Source organism: Magnolia sinica, chromosome 8, assembly GCF_029962835.1.
Source record: "Magnolia sinica isolate HGM2019 chromosome 8, MsV1, whole genome shotgun sequence".
NCBI classification, from domain to species: domain Eukaryota; kingdom Viridiplantae; phylum Streptophyta; class Magnoliopsida; order Magnoliales; family Magnoliaceae; genus Magnolia; species Magnolia sinica.
The window spans coordinates 75,894,749-75,920,578 of NC_080580.1; positions in this window are offsets into that span (position 1 = coordinate 75,894,749).

A 25,830-nucleotide genomic window follows, 5' to 3' on the forward strand; every position below is an offset into this window, starting at 1 on the left:
AACTCTCTACCTAACCATGAAGGGTCAAGGTACTTAACCAATTCCTCATAAGGAATATAACCTCTAGTGGGGCCCCATATACCTGGGGTAGCCCACGAGACTAAGGAGAACAATGATATGGGCCTAAATAGATGAAACGGGCCTAGCAAGGGTCTATTGTGGACCTTTAACCACCCATAGAAGCCCATGGGCCTACCTTAGGGCTACCAATGTGGACATCCAACCACAATTAGTCCCCAAGAGGTAGCCCATCTCTAATTGATCATAGATCAAGGCTCAAGGACCACATAACATCAGAAATAAGAAACGGGCAGCCATAATCATACCACAAACACTCATGTTGGGCTTTAGAAAGGGCGGGCCAAGGCCTATCCAGAACATGGGTCCAAGGAAAACACACATAGCCCAACTCATAATTACCATTATGGGCCCATAGGGGAAATGTTAGGGCATAACATAAAGGCCACTAATCCCATTTATTATGGTGGCCTAGTGGGCAGCCCATTACTCCAACCACATGGGCAAATGTCATGCTCTTAGTCAAGTGAGTTGGGCTTACAACCCGGCCCAAGTATAAAGTTGATTTGGTGGGCAACCAAAGGCCCATCTACTTATGTAATCCAGCGCAGTAACCCAACACAATAGTATGGTAAAATGGCCCAAGACTTCAATGTCTGGAAAGTTCCAGCTCAATTGAGCTTAAAGAGTTTAACAACTAGCTACGTTTGTGGACCCAATTAAATTCAACTGTGGTGGGTCTCAAAAGTAAATTTATTAAGCCTAACATTTAAGGAACCAAAGGTATAAATTATTCCCTCTAAGATCTTCACAATGTGGTGGGCCTCACTCCTCAAAATTTCAGCCCAAAGGCCAAGCATAATTATGACATGTTGCTGTCCTAAATTTGGGCACTCCATTGGAGTGGGTCAAGGGCCTCTAAAACTCTGAAAATTGACGGCCAAGGCCCCTCATCATGCATACAATGAGAGGTAACCCAAAAAGGTGGCTCACCATCAGAGGAAATATTTTTGAATTATGGTTTTATCAAGGCATATTGCTGGACTGCATAGCAAAAAATCTGGCAGTCCAACTATCTTAGCCCATTCTTTTGGATGCCCAAATGAGGTCCGTTGGAGCTGAAATTTTACATAGTGATACTAAAATAGGTGGGCCACACCCTCATAAAATTTCAGAATTTTTTGACATTTATAAATATTTTAATTCATTTAAAGAAATCAAGCTGTCCTAAAAATCGGACTGACCTAGACACCATGTTGTAATGGGCCGGTCCAGCCATCACTATAGTGTGTATAGGTGTCCATTGGCCTCAAAAGTTTGTAGGTGGGTCCCACCATGGGTGGTCCACCTTCTTATAAATTTTTATAATTTTTACACACCTAAAAATATTTTAATAAATTTTGGAATTCTAACCTATCAAGGGTGGATTGCTGCTAGAACAGTTCAGAAAATCTAGACTGTCCACCTCAGTTGGACCACACCTTTGGGACCCCAATGAATGTTAGATGGGGCTGAAATTTGAGAGACATCAAGATAAGATCCTCACATTTTAGAAAAGGATATTTGGTGGTTATAAATAGTCCCCCAAATAGTCCTAAAACCTGGTCCAAAATCAACCAAAAACTGTCCAGAAAATTCTGGATAGCAACATGTACTTGGATAAAATTAATTATATAAGTTAAATAAAAAGGAGAAATACTCTAAGAACTAGGTGCTATGGCCCTCCCTAGTGGGCCCCACAAAAATTCAAAACAAATCCCAAGGTTACCACACTTGCATGCATCAATAAAGGTCAGCAAATGGGACACCCAACCATAGTGTAGGTGGGTATGGATGTCCCACCCTAACTGGACTTTTCTGGACTATCCAGGCCCACCAAGTGGACCACACACATCATCAGCAATCATAGGAAAGCTAGAGGAAGAGAAATAAAAATATTCTGGCCATTGGGAGAAGGCTCCGTCACTATTGAGCCTTCCCCAACATAATCACACCCATACATTACATTTCCATCTATATTTCACCATGGATCTTTATCATGCATGATCTACACTTGAAATGAATGGATGAGATACCATCCCAACCATGATGCAAGGGTTTAGATGACCCATCAAGTTATGGAATGTGGAGAACCCTCCATGATGGGGTCCATCAAGAGGAAACCCCATGCATGGGACATGCATGCATAAGATGGACCATTTGACCACATCCAAGGAATTGTGTAGGATCTCCACCATTGATTGGTGGGTCCTACACTTTTCGAATGAAAGAAGAAGAAGATCTATACTATGGAAAGGATATTGCATGGAATAAAGAAGCACTCACCTAAATATCTTCACCAAAACTTGGATCACCAAGCTCCAAATGCTCCAAGGAACCAAGATAGATGGATGAGATGGATTTTCAATGGATTGATTAAGAAGAAAAAGGAGGAGAAGGGTGTCACGCCCCAAATTCGAAAATTAGATTCACAGGAATCCCGATCGCCGAACCGGTGCCGAATACCAGGAGGCCGCGTCTCCCACTATGTCGTGGTCGGTTGGGAGGGGGTGTGGCCTTACCCGCCCGAGGGTAGAGGGCAATACTAGGCTGAGTTTGACCAGCTTATGAATGGGTCCGCTATCGACATGCCGGATAGGTATTGAAAGACTATTGGCCAAGCGGATAGTGAGGTTTCTTACGCTCACTTGGACTGTGCGGCTGGGAGAGCGGCAGTGCCATTTGGAGTGTACTAAACCCCGGTGATGATCCAGAGATGAACCGTACTGATATGTGGACTTAGTGAGTAGGAGTTGCATACTCATTCATTCATTCATCATTCACTATCCACTCGGGCTGGTGGTGCGCAACTATTTGTTACGTGTACCGTCGCAATGGCCAGGATTTCGGTTGGGGCGCGCGACTAACCTGAGATCAGGAGTTTATCACATTGAGTCTGACTATCCAAATTTAGGTATGGGACTGGTTTGGATAGAAGTCCCTTGTGATAGACCCCATAGCCTGCGATACTATGTACTATCATCCCGACTTTACACTCCAGTATGGTCGTTCCATTCGCACCGCATATTACATAACATCGTGGCATACGGCATTTTTGGGCTATTGTGTCTCTGCATTTATATGGTCTAGGTATGGCTGACATTATTTGTGTTACTCATCAGGAATGTATATTGTATTGCATCCTCTGCATTTGATATTTGGCTATCTATGATTTCTCATTTGCATAGTTGTTCTATATTGCGTATTCTGACATTGATTGACTCATGGACTTGTCCATAATTTCGCTTACTCTGTCATCGTATGATCTTGTCAATATTCCTGCTTACTCTAATAATTCATGATCTTATCAACATTTCTGCTTATTCCGATATTGTATGATTTATGGATACCGGTATTTCTGGTATTATATGATGATGTCATTACGTTGAATACTTGGCACTTACCTTGTACACACTTTCACCACCCTCTAAGCTTTCTATAAGCTTATGCACGATAGATGCGTGCAGGTGATGCTACGTTGCAGCAATGTTGAGCTTGGAGCATGCGGCGGTCTTTTGGAGCTTGGTTTTTATTTATGTATTTTCTTCCAGCATTGTACTCAACTGATTATATTAGTGGATATGTGATGGTGATGTTGCCTTGTGAATTGGGTAATCTTGTGGTTATGCTTATTGCAAAAAAAAATAAAATAAAATAAAAAATAAAATAAAAAAAAAATCCTCCTTGTAGGATCCCAAGATCGGAATCTAGCGTATGGATGCTGGGAGCCGAGAATGGGGTACTACGGAGGCTGTCGGCATTGGTTCGGCGATCGGGATTCCTGTGAATCCGATTTTCGAATTTGGGGCGTGACAGAAGTTGGTATCAGAGCATAACTTGGGAATACCTAAAAATAACATCACATATCCGCTGATAGCTACCCTTCACCTTATGATTGTTGAGAACCTAGAATGTTTAGATCCCCAAGTTCCAATAACATTGAGATTTTCTGGCATAGCCCCCCTTACCATTGAGATTGCGAGACTGCATAATCCGAAGATTAGTAGAGTCATCATAGGGTCGATGATGCGTCTTAAGGGTGCGAGGTTGAGATTAGAGACCGCTATCTTCATCCCTTTGCAGATTGATTGTGCCTTCACATATATGTTTGATGATGTTTCCTTTCCCCCGTCTGTTCTGTAAATTTCGAGGACGAAATTTTTATTAGGAGGGGAGAGCTGTAAGCCCTGTATCTTAGGCCGTACCATTCCATAGACTTCCGCGGTCTTCCCAGTCGAATTGCGGCAACCTTCGATCCTTAACTGGTATTTGTGCACGACTCTGATTCACATGCTGTCAACCCGAGTCGACTCGACCCGAGACTTATACCATTGCGACCACGCCGACGCCGTGATTCCAACGCCGCGTCTCGTGCTTCAATGCGACACTTAGATCATGAGATGTAACTCGCGTATTATAATAGCTATGGACCACACATTTACGGGGCCCACATATTACAATGGCACCATTTCCTAGGTTATCATGGGGTGATGTCATCACCCCATGCCAAGTAATAAATGCTTACAAGCAATTATGGCATTTATTCTCCCCATGGGTCAACCCTAGCATTTATGGCCATACATGAATTAATTACTCTCTTTTTCTCTCTCTTCTTCTTCTTCATTTTTCTCCCCTAGCAAGAGAAAGGGTGAAAACGTTCATGGCAGCCCTCCCATTTCTAGCCACATCCATCTTAGATCCCCTTCAATCCAACCACTAGAAGTCCATCTCCACCATTGAAGGAGCTTCATTGGAGCTTTGGAGCGCTACGGAGGAAAAAGAAGGAATGTGGGTGCTCCTTTCTTTCTTTATTTCTCTCTCTCTCCCTTCCTTTGTATGGTAATGATTATAAGGAGGTGTGTGGCCCACCATGAAATATGTAATATATCCATACCGTCCATGCAGTGGGCCCATCTTGCTGGACTGTCCAGCGGATGAGATTGTTGCCCGTCCGTCTGGATAGGCCCAGATGTAGGGACAACACAAATGTTAGAGCGATCTTAAATGGGTGGGCCGCACCACATGGACCCACCTTGTAGATATCATCCGCGCCGTCCAGATCCCATGGACGATGGGACCCTTGACACCGTCCAGGCATCCAGATGGCTAGACGCTGGACTCCTCTTAAAAAAAAAAAATGATATATATGTATATATTTACATGAATATATATACATGTGGAAGAGTGGCCACTACGTGGGACCCACCCACGTGCAGTGTGCAGCCGTTGGTCTGCTGGCACGTGGGATTAAACCACGTCGTCCATCTACTTGGACGTGGCCCCACACCAGCCACGTTGCTGCCCTGGCGTCAGCAGGCCAAGTGGGCCCGACCATGATGTTGGCTGCATACATACCGTTCGTCCTTTGTACATGCATCTAATAATCCAAACTGTCCAGTAGGCGGTCGTCCAGCGTCTGCATGTTGCAGAATCTTTAAATAATAATAATAATCATAATAATAATATAATAATAATAATAAATTATATGATACATTACATATGATAGCGGTGGCCTATCCACGTGGGGCCCTCCTAACGTATGGATCCAACGCCGTCCATCTGTTCACCAAACAGATTGACCGTCTGATGGACGGTGGATCAACTCCATGTAGAGGTGACTTTAACAATTTAGGGGCCCACCACACGTGATGTATGGGTCTTGTTCATGCCGTCCAGTTGCATGGACGGTGGGAATCCACCTTGATGAGACCGTCCACACCGTCTGTCCATTTTGGTTGGACGTGTGGCCAGCATGCACCTGCTGTACTCAGCAGTTTTGGTGGCCTCATGATATATGTGTTACATCTTCACCGTCCATGTGATGCTGAATGGTGGGGCCTGCTACATGTGTGGCAGTCCACATCACCCAGTCCACTGGATGTGGACCCCACCTAAATGTATATCTTCTATATCCACCGTCCAGATGGGCAGGACACTGGGGTCTAGCTTAATGTTTGTGTTTTATATGGGCCACACGTGTGGACCTATTGATGTATGTATTTTAATCGACACCGTCTAAACGGTTTTACATTTCATGTATATCATGTATATTATAATATATTATATGATATGATATGATATTATATTATATTATATTATATTATATATATATATATATATACACACACACACACACACAGAGCAAGAGAGAGAGGGAAGTGGGGTGGCCCACGTACGTGGGACCCACCTGACGAGCTGACTGCTCCACACACCGTCCATCCATCTAACGTTGCTGTGGGCCCCCATCTGATGGGTATTTTCCATCCAAACTGTCTATCCACTTGGTGGATTTTAGACCGTCCATCTGTTGGACGATCAGTGCCCCACCCATGATGGATATTTTCCATCCAACCGTTTGATCATTTGGTGGACAGCCACCTATGTGGACCCCACATCGTTATATAAACCGTCCATACATTTGGTGAGTTCGTCCTTGGGCTTGAGAAGAAAAATAAGACAGATCCAATATCAAGTGGACCACACTGAAGAGAACAGTGGTGAATTGAACAACTACCATTGAAACTCGATTTTGGGGTTATAGAAGCTATGGATTAGTATGAAATTTGTTTTTCCTCTTAAGTTAGGTCCATGTGACCTTGTGAACAGATTGGATGGAAAATAAATGTTACGGTGGGTCCACTCAGTGAAAATAAAGCCCAATGTTGAGGCCCATTTTACTCGACTTAGTCCATTTGATACGGCCCATTTGACTCGACTTAGTCCATTTGATACGGCCCATCTGACGTGTTTGGGGCCACTTGGTGGGGGCTCGATGTGATGTACTTCGAGCTCATTTGATAAGGCCCTTTAAGAGGCCCAACATGTTGTATTTGCGGAGGCCCAAGATGACGTATTTCGACCCATTTGAGTGAGGCACATTGGTGTGACCCGTTGATGCGGCCCACTTGGCATATATGAGGCCCACCTTTTGATGTGTTTATGGCCCATCCATGAGGCCCACCTTGATGTATTTGTGACCCACCCATGAGGCCCACTGTGTTGTGTATTTGAAGCCCATGGTATTAGGCCCATTAATGCGACCCATTGATGCAGCCTACCTGATGTGTGTGACGCTCATTAGCGCGACCCATGTTATGCGGCCCACTGTGATGTGTTCGTGACCTTTGGTGAGGCCCATGATGAGGTATATTAGGCCCTTGTGCGAGGCCATGGGCCCACCATATTCTTGACTCTACGTGGGCCACTCCTTGGGAGTAATGTCGGTAAAATGTCCACATTGATGGGCAATGATGGTTTAATGTCCACATTGTGACCTTTCATTAGGCCTTGTTAGGCCCATTCTTACCGATCCAATTGTCGTGGCCGATTGACCGATTATCGATCGAGGCCGATTGCCTATTATGATTGTCCTGGCCGATTGGCCGATTATCGTGGCCGATTACCGATTATGATTGTCATGGCCAATTATCGTGGTTGATTACCGATTATGATTGTCGTGGCCGATCGACCGATTATCGATCGAGGCCGATTATCGTGGTCGATTACCGATTATGATCGTCGAGGCCGATTGCCTATTATGATTGTCATGGCCGATTGGCCGATTATCGTGGCCGATTACCGATTATAATTGTCATGGCCGATTGACCGATTATTGATCGAGGCTGATTATCGTGGCCGATTACCGATTATGATTGTCATGGCCGATTGACCGATTATTGATCGAGGCTGATTATCGTGGCCGATTACCGATTATGATTGTCATGGCCGATTGACCAATTATCGATCGAGGCCAATCATCGTGACCGATTGTGAATTCCATTTGTGATATGTATTCTATCCGTGTTTGAGGCCCAAGGTGATGTATATGCGTCTCGCATTTGAGGCCTGTTATGATGTGTGTTCAGGTCGTGTTTAAGGCCTAATATGATGTATATGAGGCCTATGCGATAAGGCCCATTGGGATGCAGTTGAAGACCAGGCTATGGAACCCATTATGATGTATGTTAGGCCCATGAGAAAGGCCCATTGTGATGTGTTCATGACCCATGATGCATGGCCCATTTGATGTATTCGAGACCCATGTGTAGGGCCCACATGTCATGTATTTGAGGCCCATGAGCAGGGCCCGCCTGTTGTGTATATATGACCCTTGAGTAAGGTCCACTGTGTTGTATATCAGGCCTTTGTGTGAGGCCGTGGACCCATTATATGCTTGGCTCTATGTGGGTCATTCCTTGGGGGCAATGTTGGTTAAATGTCCACATTGTCGAGGTCGATTGTTGATACCGATTATGAGTATGTGACAACATAGCATCATCATACATGCCCATACGCATCATCTGCATATTTGTTATGAGATGTGGTTGACCATTGCATATGTCATTGGGCAGGTTATTATGACTCCCTGATAGGGGAGGTTATCTCACATGAGTGCACGGATGCACAGGAGATGAATGAATTGTATGACTCATGCATATTGCATTTGTGCCCTAGCGACATCGGGGCCGTGGCTCCACAGATCATGGATGGTCGATGGGACACCGAAATGTTTGGTTCTAGCATACGGCGCCATAGATGTCCCCGGGTGAAAATTCCTAAACCTCCGAGGCCGGGAGATGCCCCAACGCGAGACCGAGTGGATACATGAGCGCCCGAGTGCCGAATACCGAGGCCGCGTCTCCCACCGTGTCGTGGGGGGGGAGGGGGTGTGGCCTTACCCGCCCGAGGGTAAAAGGCAATTTTGACCAACTTGTGAATGGGTCCGCTATCGACATGCCGGATAGGTATTGGAGATTGGCCAGGGGGATAGTGAGGTTTCTTATGCTCACTTGTACTGTGGCGGCAGTCCCATTTGGAGTGTACTAAACCCGGTGATGATCCCAGAGACCGTACGATATGTGGACTTAGTGAGTAGGATTTGCATACTCATTCATTCATTCATCATTCACTATCCACTCGGGCTGGTGGTGCGCAACTATTTGTTACGTGTACCGTCGCAATGGCCAGGATTTCGGTTGGGGCGACTAACCTGATCAAAGTTTACCACATTGAGTCTGACTATCCAAATTTAGGTATGGGACTGGTTTGGATAGAAGTCCCTTGTGATAGACCCCATAGCCTGCGATACTACGTACTATCATCCCGACTTTACACTCCAGTATGGTCGTTCCATTCGCACCGCATATTACATAACATCGTGGCATACGACATTTTTGGGCTATTGTGTCTCTGCATTTATATGGTCTAGGTATGGCTGACATTATTTGTGTTACTCATCAGGAATGTATATTGTATTGCATCCTCTGCATCTGATATTTGGCTTTCTATGATTTCTCATTTGCATAGTTGTTCTATATTGCGTATTCTGACATTGATTGACTCATGGACTTGTCCGTAATTTCGCTTACTCTGTCATCGTATGATCTTGTCAATATTCCTGCTTACTCTGATAATTCATGATCTTATCAACATTTCTGCTTATTCTGATATTGTATGATTTATGGATTACCGGTATTTCTGGTATTATATGATGATGTCATTACGTTGAATACTTGGCACTTACCTTGTACACACTTTCACCACCCTCTAAGCTTTCTATAAGCTTATGCACGATAGATGCATGCAGGTGATGCTACGTTGCAGCAATGTTGAGCTTGGAGCATGCGGCGGTCTTCTGGAGCTTGGTTTTTATTTATGTATTTTCTTCCAGCATTGTACTCAACTGATTATATTAGTGGATATGTGATGGTGATGTTGCCTTGTGAATTGGGTAATCTTGTGGTTATGCTTATTGCAAAAAAAAATAAAATAAAATAAAAAAATAAAAATCCTCCTTGTAGGATCCCAAGATCGGAATCTAGTGTATGGACGCTGGGAGCCGAGAATGGGGTACTACGGAGGCTGTCGGCACCGGTTCGGCGATCGGGATTCCTGTGAATCCGATTTTTGAATTTGGGGCGTGACAAAGGGGCTGGAGAATTTGGAGATTTTTGGAGGAAGGTTGCTAGGGAAGAAGAGAAGAGAGAGAGAAATGAGAGGGAAAGAGAAAAATCTCTTTTAAGCTAAGTAATCATGAGTTTCTTACCTTGGATAGCGAAGAGAAATCATGGCAATAGAGAGTTAGAAACAATGTTGTAGGGTTAGTAGGCTTTTTAGGTTAGTGGGTAGTGTTTTAGAGATGGGTGGTGTAGGGATAGGGCCTAGGTAGTGTGTGTGTGTGTATAGTGTGTGTTGGAAATAGTTCCAAGAGATGGGACCTACTTAGAAATCCGTTCACACCACCCCTAGGTGGGCCACTTGATCATGATCAAGGGCTTAGAAAATTAAATGCACCCTACTTACGATCTACATATCGGATGGACACACAAGACGGGTTGTTGGAACCGCGGTGAGGATGTGGTCACAATGGCATAGGTCTCAAATCGATCCGAGTTGGGTCTTCACGACTGGGCTCACAAATGACCGCAAACACTATCCAAGGGTCACAGGTCTCCGAGATTTGACCGGTAGGACTGCAGGATCAAGATGGACGGAATGCGTACTCACACACACATATGCGAACTCGGATCGGGTCTCACAGTTTGGGACTGGGACGGCGAGAGAGAGAGAGAGAGAGAGAGAGAGAGAGAGAGAGAGAGGCCAAGAGAGGGCGAAGGGTAGGGGTGAGAGAGAGAGAGGGCAGAGGGAGGGCAGCGAGTGAGAGAATGAGGGGAGATTGGGCGCGGCTCTATTTTTAGCGCCGCCCAATTTTGGGCAAGACCATGGACAATGCTCTATGGGCCCTATAATGATGTATGTGTTTCATCCATTCCGTTCATCCATTTTTAAAGATCATTTTAGAGCTTTATGCCAAAAATTAGAGGGATATAAATCTCAGGTGGTCCACACCACATGAGAACAATAATGATTAGATATCCACCATTAAAATCCTCCTAAGGCCCACTGTACTATTTATTTGATATCCAATCTGTTGATTTGGTCATATAGGACCAGATGAAGGGAAAAAAATCAGCTTGATCCAAAACTTTTATGGCTACCAAAATGTTTTTAATGGTTGACGCTCATTCAACACTGTTTCCTGTAATGTGGTCCACTTGAGATTTGGATATATCTCATTTTTGGTCTCATATTGTAAAATTATCTGTAAAAATATATGGACGACATGGATGAAACACATACACCATGGTGGGGGCCACAGAGCACCGACCACTAGCCATTAGCTAGTGTTAGGGGGAGTAGCCAATCCGTTCCCAAGCGTATTGAGTAAATCCTGTGGGGCCCACCATGATTTATTCATTTTATCCAATCCATCCATCCATTTTAACACAATTTTATTACATAAGCTCAAAAATGAAGCCTATAAAAATTTGAAGTGGACCACATCATAGGAAATAGTATAAACTGAATGTCTACAATTGAAATTTTTTGAGAGGCCACTGAAGTTTTGGATCAAGTTGATATTTTAGTTTTCCTTTCATCCATGTATTTGTGATCTATTGAACAGGTTGGATGACAAATAAAAATCACTATAGGCCATAGGAAGATTTCAACGGTGGAAATCATTATTCCCATTGTTTCCTGTGGTATGGTCCACTTGATCTGGAAAAATGGATTGACAGTGTGGATAAACCAAATACATTCACTGTGTAATTGCTAATTAGATACGGCAGGGTAGGATGCAATGTGCATTGAAACCCTTTTGGGGGTCACAAAAGTTTTAGATCAATATGAAATTTGATTTTCCTATTCATCCAAGTATTTGGACCACACCATATGAAATGGTGTTGATTGAATATCCAACATTAAAAACTTCTTGTGATTGAGCCAAAGTATGAGGCAGATTCAAAGTTCAAGTGGATCCCATCACAAAAAACAGTGGGGATTTAATGCCTACCATTAAAACCTTACTTTGGGCCGTAGAAGTTTTCAACCAAGCTAATATATATGTTTCCCCTTATTCCATGTCTATATTAACTTATAAACAGGTTGGATCTCAAATAAACATCGCGGCGGGCCCTAAGAAGGTTTCAATAGTGGGTGTCACTATCCCACTCTTTTCTATGGTGGGTCCACTTGAACTTTGGATCTACCCCATTAGTCAAATGCACCATTCCATGGTGGGCCACGACCTTAAAAATAAAGTCAATCCATGACTTGGGTGGGCTACACCACATACTATAGTTGAGAGGGCTACCCTCCCATTAAAACATTCATAATCATTTATTGGGCCCACCTAGATGTGGTTCATAGATCCAGCCCATTCATTATGTGTCCCACTTGGATGAGGAGTCAAACCAAGTTTCATACACATCCAAAACTCATGTGGACCCTACCAAATGCTTTTATATGTTTTAGGGATGTCTTCACATAGTTTTAGATGCTATGGCCTACCTGAGTTTCGTATATGACTGATTTTTGGACTTAAAGGGGGCACATCAAATGCATGGTGTTGATGTTCGACACACATCATGGTGGGGCCCACACAGATTAACCTCATGGGAATTAGTTCCCATGAGGTGACCTTATAGTACCATTTCACCTATTTAGGTAACTCCTTCATGAGTGTTACTCTAATTGTGTAGGGTCCACCTTGATATATTTTATGTATATCGACACCGTCCATTATTTTTTCATCATATTTTAGGATGTGATTTCAAATCATAAGAACTCAATAATCTCAGGTGGGCCATACCAATCAAAACAATGATGAATAACCATTAAAAACCTTTTGAAGGCCACAAGTTTTGGATCAATTTGATCTTTGTAGTTTACCTTCATCTAGATCTTCTTTACATTATTAACAAGTTGGATTGCAAATAAACATTACTAAAACCTTATGATGGGCTCTTTATAATTTTTAATGGCGAGGTACTATATTATCATTCTTTCTAGTGATGTGGCCCACTTAAGATTTAAATCTACACAATTTTTTATACCCGGCCCAAAAATGGGTTGGAGAAACATAGAGGCGGCAAGGATATACAACACATCATCAAAATCTCACTTTTGTTATCTAACTTTTCAATTTTTCTTATCAAAATACAAAATCTAGTTTTCTTTTTTTTTAAAATATTTTTTTTTACAATTTGTGAATTTTTTTGCAATTTTGTTTAATTTTTTAAATTTTCTTTTTCAAAATATCATTTTTTAATCTCACTTTTGTTATATAACTTTTTAATTTTTCTTGTCAAAATACAAAATCTAGTTTTCTTTTTTTAAAAATATATTTTTTTACAATTTGTCAATTTTTTCATAATTTTGTTTAATTTTTAAAATTTTCTTTTTCAAAATATCAATTTTTTTATCAAAATCTTTTTTTTTTTCAAAATTATCAACATTATTCAAAGTTCTTAATTTTTTTTTTCAAAATCTAGATTTTTATAAAATCACAGTTTTTTTTTTTCAAAATCTAAATTTTTCTTAAGCATTGTTAATTATTTTTCTAAGCTTCTCGACAATTTTATTTTTATTTTTCAAAATTCATAATTTTTTTGAACTTCTTAGTTTTTGAACTGAGCATTAGAGACGGTTTAGGACCGTCTCTAATGCATAGGGTCTTTGACAGTCTCAAATGACAGCTATAAGACGACTAAGGACCATCTCTAATGCAGACGGTCTTTGACAGTCTCAAATGACCGTTATAAGATAGCTAAGGACCGTCTCTAATATAGACGATCTTTGACAGTCTCAGATTACTAGTAAAAGACGGCCAATGACCGTCTCTAATCCAGACAATCCTTGATAGTCTCAGATTACTTGTAAAAGACGGCCAATGACCGTCTCTAATGCGGATGGGGTTTGACCGTCTCAGATGATCGCATATAAGACAGTCAAAGACCGTCTTTTATTCTAGACGGTCGATAACCATCTTTTTTCCGCAGTTAACGATGGATTCTAACCGTCTGAAATGATTTGTGGATGTTCAACATTTTTAAGACAATATTAAGGATGGTCAAGAGCCGTCTAAAATTTTAGAGACGGTTTATGGCTATCTCTAAACCGTCTTTAAACCAAGGAATTTTGCAGACGGTCCACAACCGTCTCAAAATCCATCCTTTTTTTTCCCCCATTTTTCACGTAGTGAAAGGCCGAGCAATATGTCCTAAAGGGAGGGGGGGGGGGGGGGGGGAATAGGAATATACCAAATAAAAATTAATAAGCAGAATATAAACAATAAGATAGCCAAATAAAATGCAATTAACCAAAGGAAATAACAAACTCAGTAGTCAAGTATTGAGAGGTTGATACCAACTTGGTTCTTGGGATAACCTGACACCAAAAACCAATGGTTTATGGCAGGACAACCTCACTAGAACGTGGGTGAGTTTCAAAAACTCAAACTGAAGAAGATATGAAAGAAATAGAAACTAATCTATTACAACATTCACCACACAATGCTGAAATGTAAAGATTACAACATTCACATCCCACAATCTTAAATAATAAAAGATAAAGAAATGAACCACACAACCACCAAACAAAAAGAATTATAGTGGTTCGCTTGTGTGTACACCAACTGTTAAACAATAGGCACACAACTACCCCACTCCTAATATCCACTCCCTCGGGATATTAGCGTTCACTAATTAAAATAGGTTTTTCAAGGTTCACCTAAAACCTTCACAATTGTGTCTTTCAAGTGGGCTTACACAATTCAAAAACCCCGCGCTCTGAGTTTTCTGGATCACCTCAAATAAACCACAAATGGAGATTTTCTGAAACAATCTCACCAACCAAATAAATAGAATTGAATTACAAAAATAAAATAAAATATTTATCTGTATGATGATTCTGAAGCAGCTCGATAGAACCAACTTGATGTCGACGTAGATGTTCAACGTTCAGTCTCACAAGTATATAAGGTTCTAAGTCTAGATGATTTTTAATTAAATCAGCAAGGGCTTCGCTTTGATTTTGATTCATAAAAGGGTAAATCAAATATCCCTTTTCAATATAATAATGGAATGGAGAATCAAAATCAAAATACAAGAGCTACTTTAAAGAATATAAAATATGCACAAAATAGCTTAAAATGTACTTAAAATTAACTCAAAGTGATTGCTTAAGAATGATAAGAATTGAATGGAAAACTCTGAAATTCGAGCACTATTTATAGGTGAAAAATTGGTTTGCGCGATTGGCCTTTAGTTAGCTATGACTGGCCTTATCCAAACAGATTTTAAAAAATTCTGGGGCAATAAGATTTTTTAGTTGCACGACTGGCCTTGTGGTCCCACGACTGGTCGAGTGGCTTGCTCGACTGGTCGTGGACACCACACGACTGGTCGTGTGAGTCTAGATTACTCATTGGAAAATGAGTTGAGCACTACACAACTGGTCGAGCACTATTCACATGACTGGTCGAACAGTTTCCAAGACTGGTCGTAGACCAACAAAAAAATTTAATAACAAATCCTGGACTAGTTGAGAAAATTCTAGGACTGGTCGAGCCAGTGCTAGGGCTAGTCGAAAGAACAGAATTTTACACTTATAAAATGACCAAAATGATCAACCAAAAGTATGAAATGATCTAATCATAATCTAAGGTCAATCTAGGTCAATCATACCTTATGTGAGATAGAACATATGAACTATCAAACTATCAATCACTTTAGCAGCTTTAAATTTTGCGCTTGAACTCAACATACCAAACATAGTCTTCAACTAGGTCTTAAGTTCTTAGATTTTTCTGATTCCAGATCTTGAACCGCAATGTTCTTGAACGCTTAAGTCTTCACTTTCTTCCAGTTTGAAGATTTTAGCAAGTTCGTCGTAGATATCAACAAAATAAATTCAACATGAACAGAACAAACGTGGAAGATTCAATGTGAACAGATACACAAGCTTGATACACATCAAGATACAAACTTGAAATGGTTTGACACACTAAAATTTGACAATACTCAGGGTTTATCAACATAACACTTTCAGTGTTTTGCCAAACATAAACTCTGTTCTCTTGCCTAAGAAGTCTGAGTAAGGTTCAAAATCTTCAAAAAAGGATTGATTGGGTTGGGATGAATGCTTGGGCCCCACTTTGTAATTCTTATTTAATGGATTTTTTTGGGAATTTCTTCAAATTTGTAATTTTGGTTTTGATGTTGGGATAGTCCTTGCTGCTCTCTTTTCTTTTTCTATATTTTGTAAATAGAGTAATGTTACTGTTGAGGTTTAGATGTTATGTGCTTCAGCAAAAGGATGCAATGGATGTTATCATTGGATCTCCATCAATGAAGTTTCTCTACATGTTAAAAAAAAATAAAAATAATAATAATAATTAGGGTTTAAAATTGTTCCTAAAATTTTGTTCCTAAAATCTGACCGTTAGAAACAAAACAGTTTAAAACGGTTATAAAATACCGTCTCTAAAATTTAAAATGGTATCCAAAATGATTCTGAACCGTTCCTGTTTTTCTGTGCGCCTCATTTAGGAACGGTTTTAAACGTTTCCTGAAGCAATTAGGAACGGTTTAAAACCGTTCCTAAATGATGATTTTGGTGTAGTGATCCATCTATGCCATCTATCCATACAATCACCCCATCTATCCATCCATCCAACCATCCCATCCATCCATCCATCTATCCCAGCTATCCATCTAACCATCCATCGAACCAACCCATCCATCCATTCATTCTATCCAATCATCAAAACATTCATCCATCCATATCATCTATCCATCCAGACAACCACCCATCCATTCCCATCCCAACCATCCAACCATCCAGCTATCTATCCATCCCATCTAAACATCCATCCATTTCATCCAACCATCCATCCCATCGATCAATCTATCCATCTGCCCATCTAACGATCCAACCATCCCATCCAATCATCCAAACATCCATCCATCCCATCCAACCATCCCATCAATCAATCTATCCATCCGTCCATCCAACTATCTAATCATCAGATCCGTCCAACTAACCATCCAACCATCCCATCCAAACATCTATCCATCACATCAATCCATCCCATCCAAACATCCATCCATCCCAACTATCCCATCCATCTGTCCATCCATCCCATTTATCCACCCATCGATCCATCCAACCATCCCATTCAACCATCCATCCAACCATCCCATCTATCCATCATCTAACTATCCCATCCAATCATCCAAACATCCATCCATCCAACCATCCAACCATCCCATCCATCCACCATTCAATCGATGATTGGAGGTTGATGTGATGGTCCAAATCACTTTGTGTTGTACGATTAATGATTGGGAGGTTGATCTTTTGATTGTTGGTTATGTGCAACATTCGATCGTTGATTGGAGACTTGATGAAGTGATGTATGATGATTTTCACTACTCGATAAAGGATTAAAGGTTGATCAGATGGTCAACAACATTTTGTATCGTTCGATTATTGATTGGAGGTCGATCAAGTGATCGTCGATGATGTGCACCATTCCATCGTTAATAGGGGAATTGATAACGCGATTTATGGTGGTTTTTACCATTCAATCATTAATTAGGGGTTCATCAAATGTTCAATAGCACTTCGTGTCGTCCAATTGTTGATTAGGAGGTCGATTGAGCGATCATCAGTAATGCACATTGTTCGATCATCAATCAGGAACTTCATGAAGCAATCTACGTTAGTTTCCATCATTTAGAGCACATAGACAGATGAAGGAAAACTATTCATAAGAGCACACAGACAGCTTAATGGAATCTTAATTAAATATATCCTCTATCCAAAACTTTTCTGCCCTACAAAAAGTTTTCAATAGTACAAGTTCAATTCCCACTAGTTCTTTAGGATGATCACTTAGGCTTCGGATATGCTTACATTTTAGGCTCATTTCATTTTAAAAAAATTCTACTAAAATGTATGGATGGTGCGGATTAGACACATACATCACCTGTGAGTTTACTTAATGTTCTTAGCTTAGTGGGTGTTCCCAATTGTAACGCCCCGTGTTTTCAAGACCCGAGTATACAACTCGTTTCCCAAAAACTTGAGTGTTAACCTAAAGAGAACCAAATTCCATATATATATGTGTGTGTGTGTGTGTGTGTGTGTGTGTGTGTGTGTATATTCATCAGAGTTAGCAGTTTAGCGTAGAATGGGCAAATCAACGTAAGGGAAAATTTGCAATTACATTATCATATACATGATGCTTCCCATGATGACTTATACAAACTAATGTCTCATATAATAGCAATTACAAAAATTAGATAATTTACACAAGGGAAATAATAAATGCATGTAATCCTGAGCCGTGAGATCGCACAGCTCCTCTTGGCAATACAACCCTTCATCTAGAGATGGGCATCGAGCCGAGTTGAGTCTAGGTGGGCTAAGCTTGGCTCGGCTTATCCATGGTGTACTCGAGTTCGAGCTTGAGCTCGAGCTCGGCCTCAAGCTCAACATTGAAGCTTGGCTTGTTTACTGTGAGACCTGACCCGAGTTCACATGTTTGCATGTGTGTGTGTGAGTATGCATCTCGTGTATTTTGGTCCCGCGGTCCTACCGGTTAAATTTCGGCAACCCGCGACCTTCGGATAGTGATTGCGGTCACCCTCGAGTTTGGTCACGTAGACCCGACTCGGATTGACCCAAGACCTATGCCATTGCGACCGCATCATCGCCGCGGTTCCAGCGTCGTGTCTCATGCATAAATCCGGCATGTCCATCAAAAGTTATGGGCCGCACATTATTTGGACCGTTGATTGCATTTTTGGTGGGACCCACCTGATTGCATATTTCCCCATGTGCACTATTCCCCATGTAAGCCACCTTTAGGCTAGCAATGATGGCTTCTTTTCTCAAGAAAACCATGATGAGATTAGCTTCTCTAGGCAATGATGAGCCACCTTATCCCATGAGCAATGATTATTTTCTCTTTTCAAAATTCATCTTTTTCTAAGAAAGCAATCATTTCAACCTTAGAAACTCTCTCATCTCCCTCTCTCTTTCTTCATTTCTCTCTTCTCCTCTTTGCAAATGTCCTCCATTGCTGAAATTTTCCAGCCCTCTATCCTCTTCTTCTCCCCTAGATCTAACCATCAAAGATCCATCATCACCATTGAACCTCCTTCCTTGAAGCTTAAGGAGCATGGTGGTTGAAGAATCTTGAAGATCCAACAAGTGGGTGAGCATGTAGGATAGATTGCATGATTCTTATTGTCATAGATCTTTTGTTGCTTCATATGGAGAGTGTAGGACTCACCACATCAATGGTGAAGGTCCACCACTCCTTGGATAAGGTCTTTTTAGCCATCACTTGCATGCATGTGATCTTGATGGGGCCATTCTCCATGGACCCCATCTTGATGAGATTTCCTTTATTCCTCTCTTCTCCACTTTCTATGGTTTGGATGTAATGATTATGTGGCCCACCTGATGTGCCATGCAACCAGAATTTTTAAATTTTGGGACATCCAGGCCCAAGTTGTTGGACACCCAGGCCCAAGTTGTTGCCTAGTTTTGTTGCTTGATTTGGAAAGCCTTTGGGCCTGATTTTATGGATTTTCTTGGGGAGGTGCTGGGCTTGGGAGTTGTGTGACACATCAGGGTGGACCCCACCTTATGGAATCTATGATTTATTTCCCATTTATTAAATTTTTGGGCTGATCTAGACAGCAACATGTTGCTGTCCAGATTGCTGGAATTTTTTTTATGCTGTAATGTATGTGTTGTAGGCCTTGTTTGTGGTCTCATTTTTCCTGATTTCTTAGACTTCTCTTTGAGGTATGGACCCCACCTAAAAGTATGCTAAACCTCAGCTTCAAATGTCCCTATTTGATCACCCAAAAGGGTGGGCCAAGGAGGGTGGACGGTCCAGATTTTTCTGGACTGTCTAGCTACACTGTTTGCTGGAAACTCATAAATATCAGCCTGATTTTGAAATGCTGGGCCACCTTTGTGGACCCCACCTTACTGTATACTTGTATAGAAAGGTTGGCCTTGTATTTTTCCAAATTTACATAGACCTGGGCCCACTCAAATGGGGTGCTAAAGTCAGGGACAGCAGCATTGCTGCAGCAGGAAAATAAAAATCTGGACCTTGCTGTCCATGAATTTCATGAGTTAAATAAAATATTTCTACTATCCCAAAAATCCTAAATTTTTGTAGGGAGGTGTCCCACCTATGGTAGGACCTATCCACATAATTTCAGGGCCAAGGAATCCTATTTGGGCATCCAAAAGGGGGGGGGGGGCCAACATACTGGACTGCCAGAAATTTCTGCTGTGCAGTCCAGCAGCATAGTCCCATAAAAATAATATTAAAAAAATAATTTCTAAGAAGGTGGGCCATATTTCTGGATGCCAACTTGTTTTAGGCTTGATGAGGGACCTTGGGTCCAAATTTCAGGAATTTTGGAGGCCCAGAACCCACCCATTGGATGGCCCAAATTCAGGACAGTTATATTCCAACAATATTTCACCCTGGATAAATTGTATTCTTTAAATTAATTTAAATACTTCTGAGTATCCTAAAATTATGAAAATTTACAAAGAGGTGGTACACCCATGGTGGGACTCACCTACAAATTTTTGGGGCCAATGGAGCCCTGTGTACACCGTGGCAAGTGCTGGAATGGCTCACCACGTCCAGGTGTCCCGATTCACCAGATTTTCTTGATGGTCTGATTTATTTAAATTAATTAAAATACTTCTGATCGTCCAAAAATGACAAAATTTTGACGATTCATGGTCCACCTATGGGAGGACCATCTTGTAAATTTTCATGGCCATCGGGCCCCTGTACTGATCGTGGTGTGGCTTGCAAACTTGGGTCAGTTTTGGGCCAGATACTCAGGCCCGTAGGACTACCCATCACGGGACGCCCCTACCTTGGGCTGTTGCTGGGCCTGTATTCCAGCGGCATGGCCCACTTCTAATATGTGTTGTGCATTCCCCTCTCATCTGGTGGGACCCACTATGATATGTGTGGGTCACCATGGGCTAGTAACCCATCTGAATTACATAAATTTCTGGATTCCGGCAGGCCCAGGAAGTGGGTGGGCTGGAATTCCAGTAAGGGGCCCAAATTTACTCCATAGTTGATTGTTTTGGAGCTGTTGCGGCCCACCAGATTTAAGGGAGTATTGCACATACTCCTTGCCTTATTTCCTTAGACATTTTTGGGCATAATTAGTGGCTCTTAAGGCTCACCTTTGTGGTGATGTTGGGGGTTAGCCTTAACCAGCTTTTTGGTAGTTTATAGGCCCAATGGGCTGGAAACCTATTTCTTGAGCCCAAGATCGTGCAGGGCCAGACCTTATTATTTCACGGGCCTAACGGGCCGTCTACAGGCTGACCATGTGTATTTATTAGCCGTGATGCCCTCATGAAATGCTTAATTATGGGCTGACTTGCGGAGCCCATATAAATGTATAGTGTGGAGGGCCTTGCTAAGTCTTTGGGCCGATGTGGCAAGGCCCACACTGTCAGTATAGGCCTTGCTTATGTGTATTCTTGGATTTATGGGCTGCCCTCAAGCCCACCATAATGTATGAATTGGATGACGTTTGTTTTGGGCCATTTCTTTAGGGCCCATTATGTGATATAGTATATGCATGTTTGTGTTAGCAAGTAGGCCTTGTGGACTCAGTTCTTTTGGATAGGCCCATTGATCTTGAGCCTATACTCTCCTATCTATTATGATGGGCTTAGGGGCAATGATACACAAGAAGTCGGGCCCATGGCTGCCCATTAAACTGACCCTGTACTTAGGCTAAAAGTGAGGCCCAACTCACTTGTGTTAAATGTGAAACTTGCCCGTGTAAATGAATTACTGGGCTGCCCATGAAGCCCACCACAATATGTGGAATTACGACCTTTGTGGTTGGGCCCAAACCTTACTTGAGGGCCCACTATATGGCTTATGAGTTGGGCTTGGTGTATGGCCTACTAGTCCACACATTGCTTAAGCCTTAGATCTTTCATTATATGGGTAGTGGTGAGCTACCTCTTGGAAACCAGTTGAGGTTGGATGTCCTCCTGGGTGATCCTAAGGTAAGCTCATAGGTTTCTCTATGGGTGGTTAAAGGCCCACCATAGACCTTAGGCCATTTATTTAAGGCTCAATGTGCATGTATGTGGAATCTACCTTAATGCATGTTTGGTCCTGGCCGTCCAAGCCTTGGATCACCCGATTGTGGAAGCACTCTCTGCCTTGGGTTGTTGTTGGACTCATAATCCAATAGCAGACCCACTTGATCTTTTCATTATATATACACACTCTCCATCTGGTAGGGTCCCCCAGTGAGTATAGTTGGCCTTCATGAGATTATTTCCACATACTCAACTAATTTCTGGACCTTAGCAGGCCCAGGAAGTCAAACGGGCCAAAAGTTTATCAAAGGGCCTTCAATGTACAATTTTATGGTTACAACTTTATTTGGCTGTGGGGCTCACCATATTGAGAACTTGTGTACGTGTTACATGCTTATGCTTTCTTATAATCCTTGGGCTTAATCAGTGCATTCTTTAGGTCACTTTTAGTGATCTTATGAGGACCCCATCTTAAGATCAGAATTTTGGGACATCTAGTGAGCCCAGATTGGGCAGGGACATCCCAACTTGGCCCAACCATACATTGGGCCAACTTCCACCATTTTGATGGACTTGTGGGCTGAGGTAAGGATAGTATTGGGCCCTCGGTTGCCTACTTAAATTACTAATTATTGGGCTGATGTAGTGGGGCCCATTTCATCCAAACTTAAACCTATTTTTGGGCCGTATATTGTGTATGCGGGCTGCCCACCAAGTCCAACTTAATGCATGGATTCTATGGCCATTGGGAATTGGGCCTTGGGCCTTAATTCTCCTCTTAGAGCCCATGTTGTTAAAAGTGGTATTATATCTTTTTATGGCCTATTATGAGGAATATATGTATGTGGTTACTTTTATTTTTATCTTAAATGTAGGCCTTGGGCCTTTTATTCATATAGTTCATGGTAGATATGCCTTTTTGGGGAATGGTGGTTAAATGTCCCCATTATGGACCCCTCTAGGTCTGGTTGTATTTAAAAGTGATTGGATACTTATCTTAGACAGTTGCTAGGCTCATTTCTATATTACTTAGACCCGTAGTTGTATGCTTAGTCTTATGGGCTACCCCAGGTAAATGGGCCCCCACTAGAGGTGGGATTCCTTATGGATATTGTCTAAGTACCTAGTCTTGGTTCCTTTTTAGATAGGAGGAATGTAATTTACTTTGTATATCACTGCATGATGCGCCTAGACCCATCTTCATGACCCATGTGCATCATTGTATGCTTGGATGACACTGTGTGTGTGGTTATGATTGTGTCATTGGGCATTGCATGCTATCTTCCCGAGGGACGTAATATTCCCTCTTGAGCATGTTGGATGCTTGGAATTGATGCATAGTTGATTGTGTGATTCATGCATCTGGCATTGCATAATATATGAGCATTATCACCCTTGCTTCATCAGGGTTGTAGCCTCCACAGATACATCGTGGATGGCCATGTTTGGACACCGGAAATGTTACTTGAGCATACTGGGTGCATAGGATGCCCATGGGTGAAATTCCCAAAACTTCCATGGTACCAAGGATCTGCTCCAACGCCGTGACCGAGTGGAATATATGAGCGCACGAGGGCCTTATGCTATTAGGCCGCGGCTCCCACTATCGTGTAGTCGGTTGGATAGGGGTGTGGCCTTACTCGCCTGATGTAAGAGGGCATTGCTAGGCTGAGTCTGACCAGCTCGTGAATGGGTCCGCTACCGTCAGGCCTTGCTGGTGATTGGTTGTCCACAGGCGGGTAGTGAGTCTCTTACGCTCGTTTGACTGTGCGGGGTCTGTAGAGCGGCAGTCATCCAGCAGTGTAACGGACCCCGGTGATTTCCTTATGATTGGAAATATACTTGACATGGTTTGGTTATGAGCACTGGCATTACTTGCATCGCATTAGTATTGGTTATGTAAGCCCCTTCATGCATCACCTTGGTATGACGTCCAGTACTCATTGCATCATATTCATGATAAGCCTTGGTAAGGCTAGTGATATTCTCATTGAACATGTCTCCTTCCTGTATCTCCTATTATTCTTCTGTGCACTATTATCACACACTTACACCACCCTCTAAGCTTTCTATAAGCTTATGCACGATTGATGCGTGCAGGAGATCTTAGGCAGGCGTCGCAGTGGCAGAGTTTGGATTAGAGCTGAGTTTGAGGACCCAGTATTGCATCCTTCCTTTCTTTCTTCTATTATCTTATGTATGTCCTTTTGGACCTCATGTAAACTTGTAAAAGTTCAAATTCTTAGTGGATTTTGTGATAAGTGCCTTTTTTATTCTCAGATTTACTTGTTATGATCTTGGGTATGCTTGTATTGGAAATGGTTATATTGTTATGGAAATCCTCCTTGTAGGATCCCAGGATCGGAACCTGCTTCAGGAGCCGAGAATGGGGTACTACGGAGGCTGTTGCGACCAGAACCGGCCATCGGGTTCCTTGTGAATCCGGTTACCGAGTCTGGGGCATGACATTTACTAAAGCTCGAGTTGAGTTTACCTTAAGTCGAGCTCGAGCTTCATATGTTTATAGCATGTCTCTTTACAGTGATGTCAAAAATTTTCCTTCATATGTTTTTTCAAAGTGATTATTTTTTATATTATCACAATGGAATCATCCATGTTTCATAGTCAAGAAGAAGAGTCCTCATCAGCACTTCACTAGCGAGTAGGCAAGTACTAATGAATGATGAATTAAACTAAATTATGATGGAACTCCATGGTTATGTATTTGTCTTCATATATTTGATACATGTCAAACCTGAAATTTTTGAGGTATTTTGGTGTGAATTGGCTCATTCACTATGAAATAACTACTGTCAATTATTCTGAACAAAATCCCATCTAGGATTTTGCTCTCCACCATAATGTCAATACCAACAGGCCATGATATCGAGCTAAGCAGAGTTTAAGTTCAAGAAGTTAGGATCTCATATAAGTCATTTTCTTAGGTTATATAAGGCATTTAAAGAATCAGACTGAGGAGTCTATAAATCTATGTGACAATAATGGATTTACATGGATAATGACGTCCATTAATCATACATGTGAGATAGGTGGTGGTGGTCCAGTGGAGGGATGGCCGTGCAAGCAGTGTTAGGGGGATGGATCACTGATCGGGCGCCAAGTAGCGACTAGGTAGAGGGAAGAGGAGAAAGAGAAGAAAGGGGAAAGAGAGGCTGCGTTGGGGTCGGGCGACGGGTAGCGTTAGGGCATTTTGTTTTTCTTTAAACTAATATAGTTATATTTATATTATATATATATATATATATTATAATATATTTAAGATATATAATATTTATTAATATAATCATTAAATGAGCCGAGTCGAGCTCGAGTTCGAGCTTCGAGTCGAGTCAAGTTCAAGTCGAGTCGAGTTGAAATGGCCCCTGGTTGAACTTGGCTCAAACTCAACTCGAGCTTCCAAAAATCAGCTTGACTCGGCCCGAATCGACCACTCAAGCTGAGTTAATCCAAGCTTACTCAAGTCAAGTCGAGTGAGTTTTTCGAGCTGACTCGACTTGTGAACAACCCTACCTGCATCCCTGGCACTTGTACCCGACTCCTCAGCCATCTAAATCTGAATATCACTTAAGCCAACTGGGTTACCTATACGGTTATATATTTAATGGATGAGTGGCCAACTCAGTGTGAATTTCCCTCAAGATTACACATCGCCACCTTAGCTAAGCATAATTAAAAAATAACAAGGCAATTAAAACAATACATGATGCATTCTTTTTAAATACATGGATGCGTGAATGCACATCGACTTGGGGATGCTCATCCAGTCGGACTTGGGCT